Below are 12436 nucleotides of genomic sequence, written 5' to 3' on the forward strand. Positions count from 1 at the left end.
GTAGATATATACCCTGCCTGGCCACTAGGGGTGTTGAAATATAATTGGTGCATCACAATGCAGACGTGGGCGATATTGCATTGATGCAGTGCAGAACATGATCGATTTCATAATGACGTTCTTGAGTGTCCAGAGATCTAAAACACGACATTATTGGCTTACCTGGAAAAACATGCGTACTTTTTGTGTTGAGTCCCGCAGTGCGTGTATCCTGTTTGGTCTGAAAGCAACTTTAGATTTTCTCCAAAGAGCAAAAAAGCCGCCTGTGTTCAGTCCGCGCTCATATGACACCACTGTTTGCAGCTTGCAGCACACAGACAGTACACAGACCGTTTTTATCGTCCACAAACAACTGTACATGACCTTAACTCTTGTATTTGAATCATGTGACCATGTAAAAAATGTATGAGATGCATCGTGATGAATCGATATCAAGGAGGCACTGATAATCGTAATAGAATCTACTCGTGAGACCAGTGAAGTTCACACCTCTCTCACTACCTCAGACCGTGCTGCTGTGTTATAGTCATATAGTCATCATATCATGTCATATCACTACTACTGCCATTATTATCATAGCATATCATATACCGCATACACTTTATACTAAAAACATCCACACACTGTTATACTTACATTGCTGCTACTTGTCTGCCTGGTTTGTCTAGTTTTTGTCTCGACCTGCACTATTTTATGGGTCAGTGCACAATGTCCTTTGTCATTTTTTATGTTGTGTATTATTCCATTTGCACTGTCTTTTTGCACACTGTGAATCTCTCTGTGTGGTTGTACATAGTGAGATGACAATAAAGTGGACTTTGACTTTGACTTTGACACCTCTACTGGCCACCCCCACTGAAGCGGTTAATCAATTTGTTAAATTAGAGTAGCATTTCAAAATCTTACGCCTCTTGGGGTGAGTAAACAGATTGCAATATTTAATGTTTTAATGATTTGCATATGTTGACTACGTTGATAAGTTGTGTAGAGTGACTGACCGCTAACTTAAGGTGACCATATCTTTTCTTCTTTAGACTTGTATTTTTTAGATTTATATACAGTGTTATATTCTTTTAACATTTAAAAAAAATTGTGGTTCCCGATGCTTTCTCTTTTGGTGCCACAAAGGTGACACACTTTACCAGTGTAATTTGTATATATTATGTGTATTACCATTTTTTGTTGTTATTGTCTGACTTTAACTTTATGCCTCACAGGTAGTTCCTTGAGAAGTGACAATGACAATAAAGATTTATCTTATCTTATCTTGATCTGATGTCGTGAGAGGCGGGGAAACCACTTCTCCATGAAGAGCTTGAACACAGCTGTGTAGAACACCAATACAGCTAGTACCCAAACACCGGGAGTACACACAAGTCTCAGGGACACAAAGAATAAGAGATGTCGGCCACTGCTGCAATGATGGTTGAGCTCATTCATAAATGTTTTACTCCGCCCCACTCAGCCGGTGACAGGCGACATCAATCATCATCTTCAGGAAACCTGGAACAAAACAAAAAGTACAACAAACACCCCACATGACACCTCTAGCAAGCCCAAAATACCCTTCTCCATAAAGCAATAAAAAAAGTGATACACAGCACAGCATATGGTGACACAATGAAATGTGTCCTCTGCTTTTAACCATCACCCTTGGTGAGAAGGGGGCAGCCATGAAAGGCGCCCGGGGAGCAGTGTGTGGGGACGGTGCTTTGCTCAGTGGCACCTCAGCGGATCAGGATTTGAACCGGCAACCTTCTGATTACGGAGCCGCTTTCTTAACCGCTAGGCCACCACCGCCCCAGCATCCATCCACAGCATCCACATATGACAACATTTACTTCGGAATAAAAAAAAGAATAACACAGGATGTGCGCAGCAAGGCATAAACAGCATAACAGTGAGAAAGCATTGACATCATGAGGCTAGATTTCTGAGAAGAGGCTGAATTTCTCTAGGTGAGCAGAGTAACGCCGTGCTTAAGATTACATTCGTGTGCTAAGCCTGTCCTCTGACTTCTATTAGGAATATCAAGGCTATTCCACACTCATCACAGGATCTGAAACTTCTTCCAACAAAACGGACAATACATATCCTAATCAATGTCTGATCATCTCTGATTAGCATTCGCACAAGGAACGTCAGAGGACAAACAGGAAACGACAACAGGAATCATTGTAATGAGTGACATGGGTACTGTCCTTCAGGGCCGCCGTAATTATGGCACATAATTCCTATTTGAATATGTAAAGTAGTTGTTTCAGCTGTTTTGTGTGTTTTTATGAATGTCTGGATGATTGCAGGTCAAAACAAATCACACAGCACTGCTTGAACAACTTTGCACATGTTACATATTGACGTGAGTGGAATATCTACGATATCAGATGAATTCTCCCTTATCTGCCAACACAGCCCCCCCCCCAGATACTGGTTCAGTCTGTAGTAATCTCACGACTGGACTACTGTAACTCCCTTCTAGCTGGTCTACCTCTATGCACCATCCAACCTCTCCAACTAATACAAAATGCAGCAGCACGACTGATCTTCAACCTTCCCAAATTCTCCCACACCGCCCCTCTGCTACGTTCCCTCCACTGGCTCCCAGTAGCTGCACGCATCAGATTCAAAATACTGATGCTGGCCTACAAAACCAGACATGGAGTAGCACCATCCTGCCTCACAGCCCTTATTACACCTCGCACTGCACCTTGTTTACTCCGAGCCTCCAGTACTGCTCGCCTGGTCCCTCCATCTCTGAAGGTAAAAGGAAGACACTCATCTAGACTCTTCTCTTTCTTGGCCCCTCAGTGGTGAAATGAACTTCCCCTTGAGGTCAGAACAGCTCAGTCACTGAGTATTTTCAAACTGCAGCTCAAGACCTTCCTCATTAGAGAATATTTAGATTAACTTGTAACCTTCTTATTGTCTGACTTATGTATAGAAACTACAACAGAGTGAATAAAAAGATTGTATTCATAGTTAGAGAACCAGAATTGATCTCTTCATCGATGGTAACATGAAAGCACGTTGTAAGTCGCTCTGGATAAGGGCGCCTGCCAAATGCCTTAAATGTAAATGTAATTGGATAAAATAATCCAGAATCAGGAAATTGGGTATTGCCATTCAAGCAGCCCGGTGCATGATTGTATTACATTTTTTTCTGTCCTTTTCTAAGACATACTTGACATGACATGACATTAGCGAACATGCCTGAAGCATAATGAAACTACGCCTCAGTAAGAAGCAGATGATAAATGTTAATGTTCATAAACAGAGTAGAATTGATATTAAATCCCCAAAATGACTAATTCTCACCAACAGCGCAAAGGTTGAACTTTGTGCCTCGGTGTTCTGTAATAAAAATGGCAAAACGAGGTTTTTACTGACCTGTTAATATGCTGCAGATGACATCTGAGCCCATGAGTGCTTCGGTAGGCAAACCTTGCAACCTCACATTTGTATTTCATTTTAACAAGGAATGTTGATCCATGCTGTTCTGCGACATGTGAGCATGGCTGAAGAAGAGTCACAACCCCACAGTTGCTGCTGTTATTTATTAGGCCCAGTGACGAAGCGCAGCAGGCGCTTGACACTCTGTGCTGCACTCCAGCTCGCTCATAATTTGATATTAGATGCAGTTCAAAACCCTCCCATGAATATTTCATGTGACTCCCATGGGAATGGTACAGTGACATTAATATACAAAGCAACTCTTTCTGCTAATGGATGCTTGTTTACTCTGCGAGGGGCAGCAGAGGAGCAGAGATCCCAAGTTTTGTGAACATTTGTCATTCTGTCATTAATCAAGCTTTTGCAGTCTTGCTAAATCACCAAAAAAAAAAAAAAAAAAAGAATAGTTTCCAGTGTGTTGCTGCACTTTTGATAATCTTTTATAATATGATCTTCATGCATTTCCCAAACTAACTAAACAGTCTTGCGTTACCAAAATATAGTGTGTGGTTTTACAAATTTCAAGTAAATGTCATCATAATGTCATATTAACCCCAAGAGAGATCTGCTGATGTCTAATCCAAAATTGGACATCAAGGGCACTATTTCTTTGAACCGTTCCTAAGCGTACAATCTGCTTTTTTCCGATAGTGTAAGTCAAAGTTGTTCCCAGGATTGCTTTTAAATGCTTTTGAAGAGGAGAAACGAAGTGCCTGTTTGGTTAGTGTGCAATTATTTCTGTCACGGTTTTATAAAAGGGGAGGAGGTCAATGACTGATGGACCTCACGCAAGCTACTTCCTCATTCTGGATGATTTAAACCCATGTCTGTCCGTACTTAGCAGGTTTTCTTAGTGCCAGTTCAAAAATGCACTGATTGTCAGTTGCTTTATTAATTTGTAATTAAAGTAGCTGTTCCTTTACAAAATGGAACAGATAATTATGCAATGTATTGAATTATTGTTATTATGGGAATTGGTATTCTGGATGATGCATCTGTTCATTTATTAATCTTAGTGTTTTTTGATGAGCATGACCTTTATGTGATCATTAGTTGGTCTGGAACCGCAGCGGATCGACTTTGAATTAAATGCTTAAAATAACTGAACAGACGCGCATTCTTTGATACTTTCAAGTTTGTTTTTTGATTAAATATTTTGAGGTTGTCATCTTTTGACTTCTTTTATGTCTTTTTTTTCCTTTTCCATCAAAATAGAACAAATAAAACATCATTAAACATAAAGGGTTTTTTCAAACAATTTGCATTTGTAATTCACACATGAGCATCCTTTAACAAGTTCTTTCACGCTGCACGTTTTAGAGGTTAATTAGCCAAATAAAGCCCCGGTGTGGTGCTATACACGCAACTCCATCTGCTGACCTTTCGCTTCGGAGAACAGCAGTCATGCACAAAGAGAGAACTGGAGGCTGCAAAACGCCTGTGTGTGTTTCCATTACACCCGTTCGCAAACATGCCTTTCCAGTGTAACCAAGGTGTCATGAGCGTTGACATTTATCAAGCTACAAAAGCCACAACATTGGAAATGCAACCAGACTTTGATCTTTTTTTTTTTTTCCATTTGCTTTTATTTTTCCATTTACCATGCAAAAGCAATGCTTTCCAATCCAGGCAATTTCTTGTATTAGAATCAGATTGGAAATAAACAGAAGGCTATTAGTGTCTAATAGACATGTAACCACCTTGATTATTTTCTCAGTCAGATGCATTGCAATGAAGATGTCAGAAAGCAATGGGGCATTTTGCACAAAAAGAAAATGAGAAAAGAAAGACTTTAAATCGAGGAGGTTGTCAGAAAAGAACACTTTTTTTCTGTTCACAAAAACAAATCAGCAAGAATCTGGAAGAAATTTGTCCACTTCAGTATAACAGCTTCTGAAACCCAAAATGCCTTTGTACAATAGAGGAAAACGTTTTCTGATGGTCTTTAATCACTCATTCTTTTCCTCATATGCTTCTGATTATGATTTGAAAGTTTATGATTGGATGGTAAAGCCTGCATGCTGATTGCAGCCTTTGTGATAAGACCATTGCATATGTCATTTTAAACCTAATGCACGACAGCTACATTCTCTGGAGCAGCACAAGACCATTTTGTGTTGATAGAGCAATCATAAATTCATAATTCATTATATAACATACAATGTATACAGAGTGTATCACACAGTTACAGCCTTGATGTCCATGGACCATGATACAGCTGGGTGCAGTGAAAACATAATGTCCTAACCATCACATGCTTCTCACGCCGTATACCAGAGACACATCATGGCTGAAGCTCATCATCATTTTGTACAAGTAATTATAAACTGCACTGATTATAGGATATCTAAGTTTAATTGTAGCATGTATCCAGTGACGTTCCCTTGATGGTCTGGTTATTATACAGAACAAGGCAAGACTGCGATTGGCAATGTAATCCATCGGCAGCAACGTGTCCGAGGCTCTGCAGTCCGGCTCCGCAGTCTTCACACTCGTCCTCTGAGGCAGCATCTGCTGTCAGCCACGACTGGCACCATTAGCAGGAAGCACTTTTTTACCTTGGAGGTTCCTTGCCTTCTGCCACGCGGAGCAGGCTTTTTGGAACCAGCCATGATGAGAGCCGATGAGACGCAGCTGTGTCAAGCCTCCGTCTCCTTCAGCTGTGCCTCTTTGGTTGACTCCGCCCTCCCGTGTGCTCTGTGTGGTGCAGCAGGGGTTTGGTTTTGACAGATAACTGCTGCGCAGGGTGCTGGATTGATGATTCCTTGGTGTCATGTGGAAGAAGCCCTTGTGCTGCAGTAAACTCTGTGCTAATAAAAGACAGGCCGAAACAGACAAAAAAATAAAATAAAAAATACCGCCCCCATTCAAAATGGGAGTATCAAGGCAAGCTTTTCACACACTCACTCACACACACACACAAAACATATCACGCTGAAGCTGTATTTACAGAATGACACTTTGAAGCCATATATATTCTGGGGGAGCGAGGTTCCTGCACCCTGAGCGAATCCTCTTTCCTCCTGCGTGGTCATACCCCATCCGGTGATAAAAGTCTTTCACTGTGCAAGCATGCGTGGGCAAGTGTGTGGGAATATTCCTCGGCTCAGTCGGAGGTGTGTTTACGTCTGTGGCAGAAGAGGGTTTGTGGGACAGTGCAGAGGGAAAGTGTGCCTGCCTGTGACAGATCACATCCTGCAGGCAATTCCGTGTTCCACGCCTACATGCCGTAACCCGACCTGAAGACATTTTACCAACTGGATTGCTGTACACTCATGGCAACAAACTACTTTCTTTCTAGGCAGGAAAGTAGGAAAGCAGTATTTTTTTTAGCTGTTGTTGCTTTAACTATGAGGACTCGCTCAGATTCAATATAAATCTCTTTCTACTGAGTTTATCACTACACTTCTGCACTCATACATTTTATTCAGCCCATCTTTTAATTATCTAAGTCGTAACAAAGTTTCCTTGTGTTTCTTGACTTTTTTGAGCTGAATCATTACTGAATTATAAGGATTTTCTTGACTGATTTATTGTAGTGATTTCCAGATAACAAAACTGTATCATTTTCTCAAGGTCTTGAGATAACTACAAAGACACAGATTCATCCAAACATCTATTGAAACAATGACAAAAAAAAGCTGTCAAACTAGCTCACTGAATGTCACACTGTGCGGGTGAAGGATTGATGAGGCACTAAAGCTCGACATTGAAACGACAATTTATTAAACAGAAAGAAATGCAGCACAGTGGCCAAAAACTAATTCAAAAGAACGGGTGACATGCCAATAAAATATCAGGACACATCACAGAAACGTGACCATGTTAATGCATGAAAAACCATTCTAAGCGGAAACTGTGAGTGATCAGGACCCAGTAATCAGGCTAACCGGCACCAATTGGGTGCCAAATGTGTAAATCATTGGCAAATATCATATTAATCTTTTTTTATTATTATTTGAATTGAACAATATCACTTAACAATGATTATAACATACAGTACAACTGTGTGTAATTTAGCCAGTACTTTTCAGACATAAATAATGATATATGAGAGTACTGAAAGAAAAAAAAAGCTATAACTTTCTCTTCTGTCCAAAGAAGTTATGTGAGGCCGTCATGATCCTAGTGATTGATTATGCCCCACAGAAATCAATATTCTAGATCCTACAGAGTAGAAAATGCATATTTCAGTTTAATGTAGGGCCCTTTATTGACTGCATAAAATAGACACCCCTGGACAATTAAAAAATTGGGGGGTTTATATTTAAATGTGTGTGTGTGTGTGTGTGTGTATCTGTTAAATCCCAGCTGATGGGGTTTTGTGCTGTTATTGTGTCATTTGAATAAGAGACCACCTGTATATTGCAGCTCTAATGGAGGTCAAAGGGGATTCATTAGCATTGGCTTTAACACTTCCCAATCTCAAAATCCTCCCACAATTGTTTGTAGTAAAAGATGGATGACCTTCTCGCTCTGTGTTCCTTGTTCTCTGCTGTAATTTGTAAGATACTGCATGCAAAGCCAAGCCAATTAAATGATTGGGTGATGCACACTTATCAGAGGCCAAATTTGAAAAACAATTGTCCCTGTTGTGCTGGTCACTCCTTTGCCCTTTAATTATCTTGGGTAAAAAAATAAAACAAAGCAGGGCATGTGGTGTTATCTACAATTTAAGTTGTCCCAATCATGTGATAAAGGAGAAAAGAGTAAAGATCGATAAGTTGGAAAAAATCGATACATTTCTAGGACGCCTGAGTGATTGGAATTCTTCTATATTATATAATGCCATATTTGATTATAGCTAGGTGACACACCCTAAACATTAATCCTGCCGTGTTTAATATGTATTTATATAAAACATAACCAAATATAATAATAATAATCACCAGACCAACACAATGAAGGACTCTCACCACCCCTCACTTGCCCTGTTCTCCCTCTTACCGTCTGGCAGATGGTTTCGCAGCATCAGAACTGTAACTGCCAGACACTGCAAGAGCTTATTCCCTCAAGCAGGCAGAGCTCTCAATGCACTGCAACCACCAGAACGCTGTTAAACTCAACAATAAAACACTTCCAGCCTTATGCACCTTATGAGTTTGCACATTTCAACTCATGTGGCACATCTCTGGTCTTTTTGCACATTCCTACACATTTTGCACAGGTTTGTCTTGTGTTTTGTGTCCTGTTTGAAAACATATCCACTTACAAGCATCCTACATGATGTTGTCCAGTTACGTCCTGTTTTACTTGTTCATTGTACAGAAAAATTGTACAGAAAAAATACTTTTCACCTATAGAGATAACCTGTACAGTATTTAAGGTTTAGTTTTAGTTAGTATAGTTTAGTTTAGTGTGCCAAAGGTTTGGACACACCTTCTAATTCAATGTGTTTTCTTTATTTTCATGACCATTTACATTGTAGATTCTCACTGAAGGCCTCAAAACTATGAATGAACACATGTGGAGTTATGTACTTAACAAAAAAAGGTGAAATAACTGAAAACATGTTTTATATTCTAGTTTCTTCAAAATAGCCGCCCTTTGCTCTGATTACTGCTTTACACACTCTTGGCATTCTCTCGATGAGCTTCAAGAGGTCGTCACCTGAAATGGTTTTCCAACAGTCTTGAAGGAGTTCCCAGAGGTGTTTAGCACTTGTTGGCCCCTTTGCCTTCACTCTGCGGTCCATCTCACCCCAAAACCATCTCGATTGGGTTTATGCCTTCAGTGAGAACTGTACTGTACACATATGTTTCTCTATTATGATTGCACTATGGGGGGGATATAATCTTGAAGAAACATAAATAAATGTATATAAAGATACTGATAAAACTGCTACTACTTTTATTAATTTTTATAAACATTATTGTATTTGGTACCATATACTGGTCTTCCAAATTTTTTTCCTTCAAAACCCTAATCTCACAAGCAGCCACCATCTTATGTTAACATTTGATAGTGAATGGCATCTCCAAATGCCATAATGTCAAAGTTAATCACACAATTTAAGAGAGACAATTGGGTAAACAGAATTAACCGAGCATCTGAGTAGGCCTAACACTGCTTGTCCCACTGACACGCCGGCATTAACGTCAAAAATAAACATATCCAGAGTGGGATATTCCCTCTCTGGCTCATGTGTGTTTCTGAGGCCCAAGCATCTGGGGCTGTGTTAATTAACTTGGCATTAGCCACATTCAGGCTTTGTTTAGCAGCAGGCTCGCTGGGATGTTTTAGAACTGTTAATTTAGGTTTGAGGAACATGGGAACACTCGAGCCGGATTTGAAGAGAATTATAGTCACCCCCCCCCTCACGCCCTCCTGAGCCACCAGGGCTCTCCTGAAATTGTGCGCGGCTGTCAATCACCGTTTCACCATTTCCCCACTTCCCCACTTCCCTCGTATGTGCCCGTATAAGTAAAATGTTGCGAATGCCCCAAAACACAATAGCGTTTTCGTGGTGTCCCCTCTCCCGCCAAGCTGGGAAGCAGGTGTCGAGCCCACTCGGGTCCCACGTTCGGTTGACATCGCGCACCGATATAATGAAACATGGCAGAAAGCTTTCATTTTCCACCGGCCTCACACGAGACTCGCCTGATCCTCCGAGCTCATTTTCCTTTTAATACCAGCGCTCTAAAACATTCGCCGCTCCGTATTATGCCGTTAGCGAGCGGCATGAATTAGTCGACAGATTGAAATGAACAATGGTTGCTATCACAGGGTTTCTTCCTTTAAACGCAGGCTTATTAAAAATGCATGGGCTAATGATTACAGGCCAGCATTTGTACAGCTTAAAAAAAAAAAGAACTGGCCAAAATAAACAATTAAAAAGCAAATGAAGAGAGTAACAGATTGGAAGGGAGCATTTGCGCATGCTATATTGCCCGGTTTAACGCGAGAATCGCGCGGCCTTAATTGCGGCCGCCGAAAGAGCAGCGCTTTGAAGCAGAGCCACGCCGAGGCAGCTGAGGGAGTGATAAGGTTAATAAATGGCTCTACAGCACCGAAATGCCATGTCAATTTGCGGTGTCCGCCGCGTCCCCCAGCCCCCCCAACGCTCGCCTCCCTCGCCTCACCGCTTGGAACTAAAGACGCGCCTGAAACCCGCTGTAAATTGAATTTTAATGGCGCAACATAATTTGCTGAGTCATGCACTTTCGCCCGGCCCTTCCCGACGCCGTCACAAAGCAGTCATTCGGTGACCCTGAATTATTCCTGTCGTCTCCGGCACCAGGATTTATCCAGTCGGTCCTTGAAATACCAAGAGCAGCAGATTTGTGTGAAAGGGCCTTCTGAGACAGTGGGCGTACGAAGTGGAATCGCACGTGTGTGTTTTTCCTCACAGAGACGGGGAGTACGCACTCATGGCCATCTGTTGGAAGAAGCGTCCGTCTGCCGTAAAGGACTCGGAAAACAGCTGTTTGTTAAGTTGTCAGGGGGACAATTGATTACATGTGTGGCTATGAGGTGGCACGAAGCAGACAAGAAGGCCTCCATCTCCAGATACATCGTCTGCGTTCGCTTTTTTGTTATTTTTACCAGAGCGTGGTAAATGGATGGGGGGGGGTTATTCTTTTTGTAGAACCCTTTATTTCATAAATCACCGCTGAAACACTCGATTTAAACTCGATCCAATTCAGTATTTCACCTGAACCCCAGTGCTGCCAAGTAGGTTGTTTACTGAACGATAGACAAAAAAAAATCAATGGAAAGTATACAAGTATGAAAGACTTAAAAGTGCATTTCCCGATTTTTACAAAAAAAAATGGGTTACACAGGGAATCACAGACAGAATGGGCTTCTTCGAAATAATTGAACCCCTACATCAGAGGGAGTGAACTTCTGAAGCTGAAACGTGAAAATCATCTGTGGACAGACACTCATTAGAAATCATTACCCTTTGAAGACACAATTGGTGCTGCTGCTGCTAAAAGTGAATGGATGCTACCAAGGCATGCGGGGTGCCATAAATAGCTAATTCTTTTCTCCTCATTCATGAAATGTGTCTCCTTCCTGCATAACAATCTAGTCGTTATGGTCCCCAGTCGACGACAGGGTAACTGGCTAGAGACATCTGGGTTTAAATCAGGCATTGATCAGTTTGCATTGATTGATACATCACTAAATGCCTCAGATGAATCTTTTTCTTATGTTCAAATCTGGTACGAAGCAACACACAGAAGGCTGCAGCTTGTAACATGACAGCACAATGCACAACTATGCAATAAGTTAGAATAATATATAAAGAGATATTTCAGAGTGACATTATTGAGGGTTACTGTCACTCAACCTCTCAGCAAAATACCAGATTGTTGCAACCAGAACAAAACTAACAATTTTTTTTTTTCACAGATGCAGTGTCATAATCAGCAACAACAAAATTACAATGACATAAACTATCTAAAGTTTTGGTTGGTAATGGCCTAGTGGCCATTTGTCTAGACACAAAAGGGCATGGTAAAAATGTTTGGGTCTTCTTTTGTTGCTTCTGTGAATTTCAATATGGTAAAAAAGAATTAGATAACCATGAGTTTGATCTTTTGTATTTGTTGTTTTGATCTTAAGTGCCGTAGGTAAAAAATAATCCTTACCTTTTTAAATGTAAAACAGATAACAGCCAACGCAATGGCTTTCTGGGAAGCGATAACCAGAGAAATTGAGCAAAAACGAAAAAGTCGAACAGGCCTAAATCCATTTTGCCAGCTCGCGGAATTGAGTTACCTGAATCAACTGTCTTCTATGTTCGCTGAGGGATATTGAGGAAGGCCAAGGTCAAATTACATGGGATTCCAAAGGCATTAAACTTCAACGCCTTAGAAAGTTTTCTAAATCACAGAGAGATAATCTGAACTGCCATGTGCCCGGGAGGAAGAGGGGCGCATGGCAACCACAAAAGCCCCATTTCATCAGAAAGATGCTGTGAGTCTGAAGGTACTGCATCACAGTAATTAGTTCCTCAGTGACATTTTGCTCATTTTTG

This window comes from Denticeps clupeoides, chromosome 13 (genome assembly GCF_900700375.1).
Source record: "Denticeps clupeoides chromosome 13, fDenClu1.1, whole genome shotgun sequence".
NCBI lineage: Eukaryota > Metazoa > Chordata > Actinopteri > Clupeiformes > Denticipitidae > Denticeps > Denticeps clupeoides.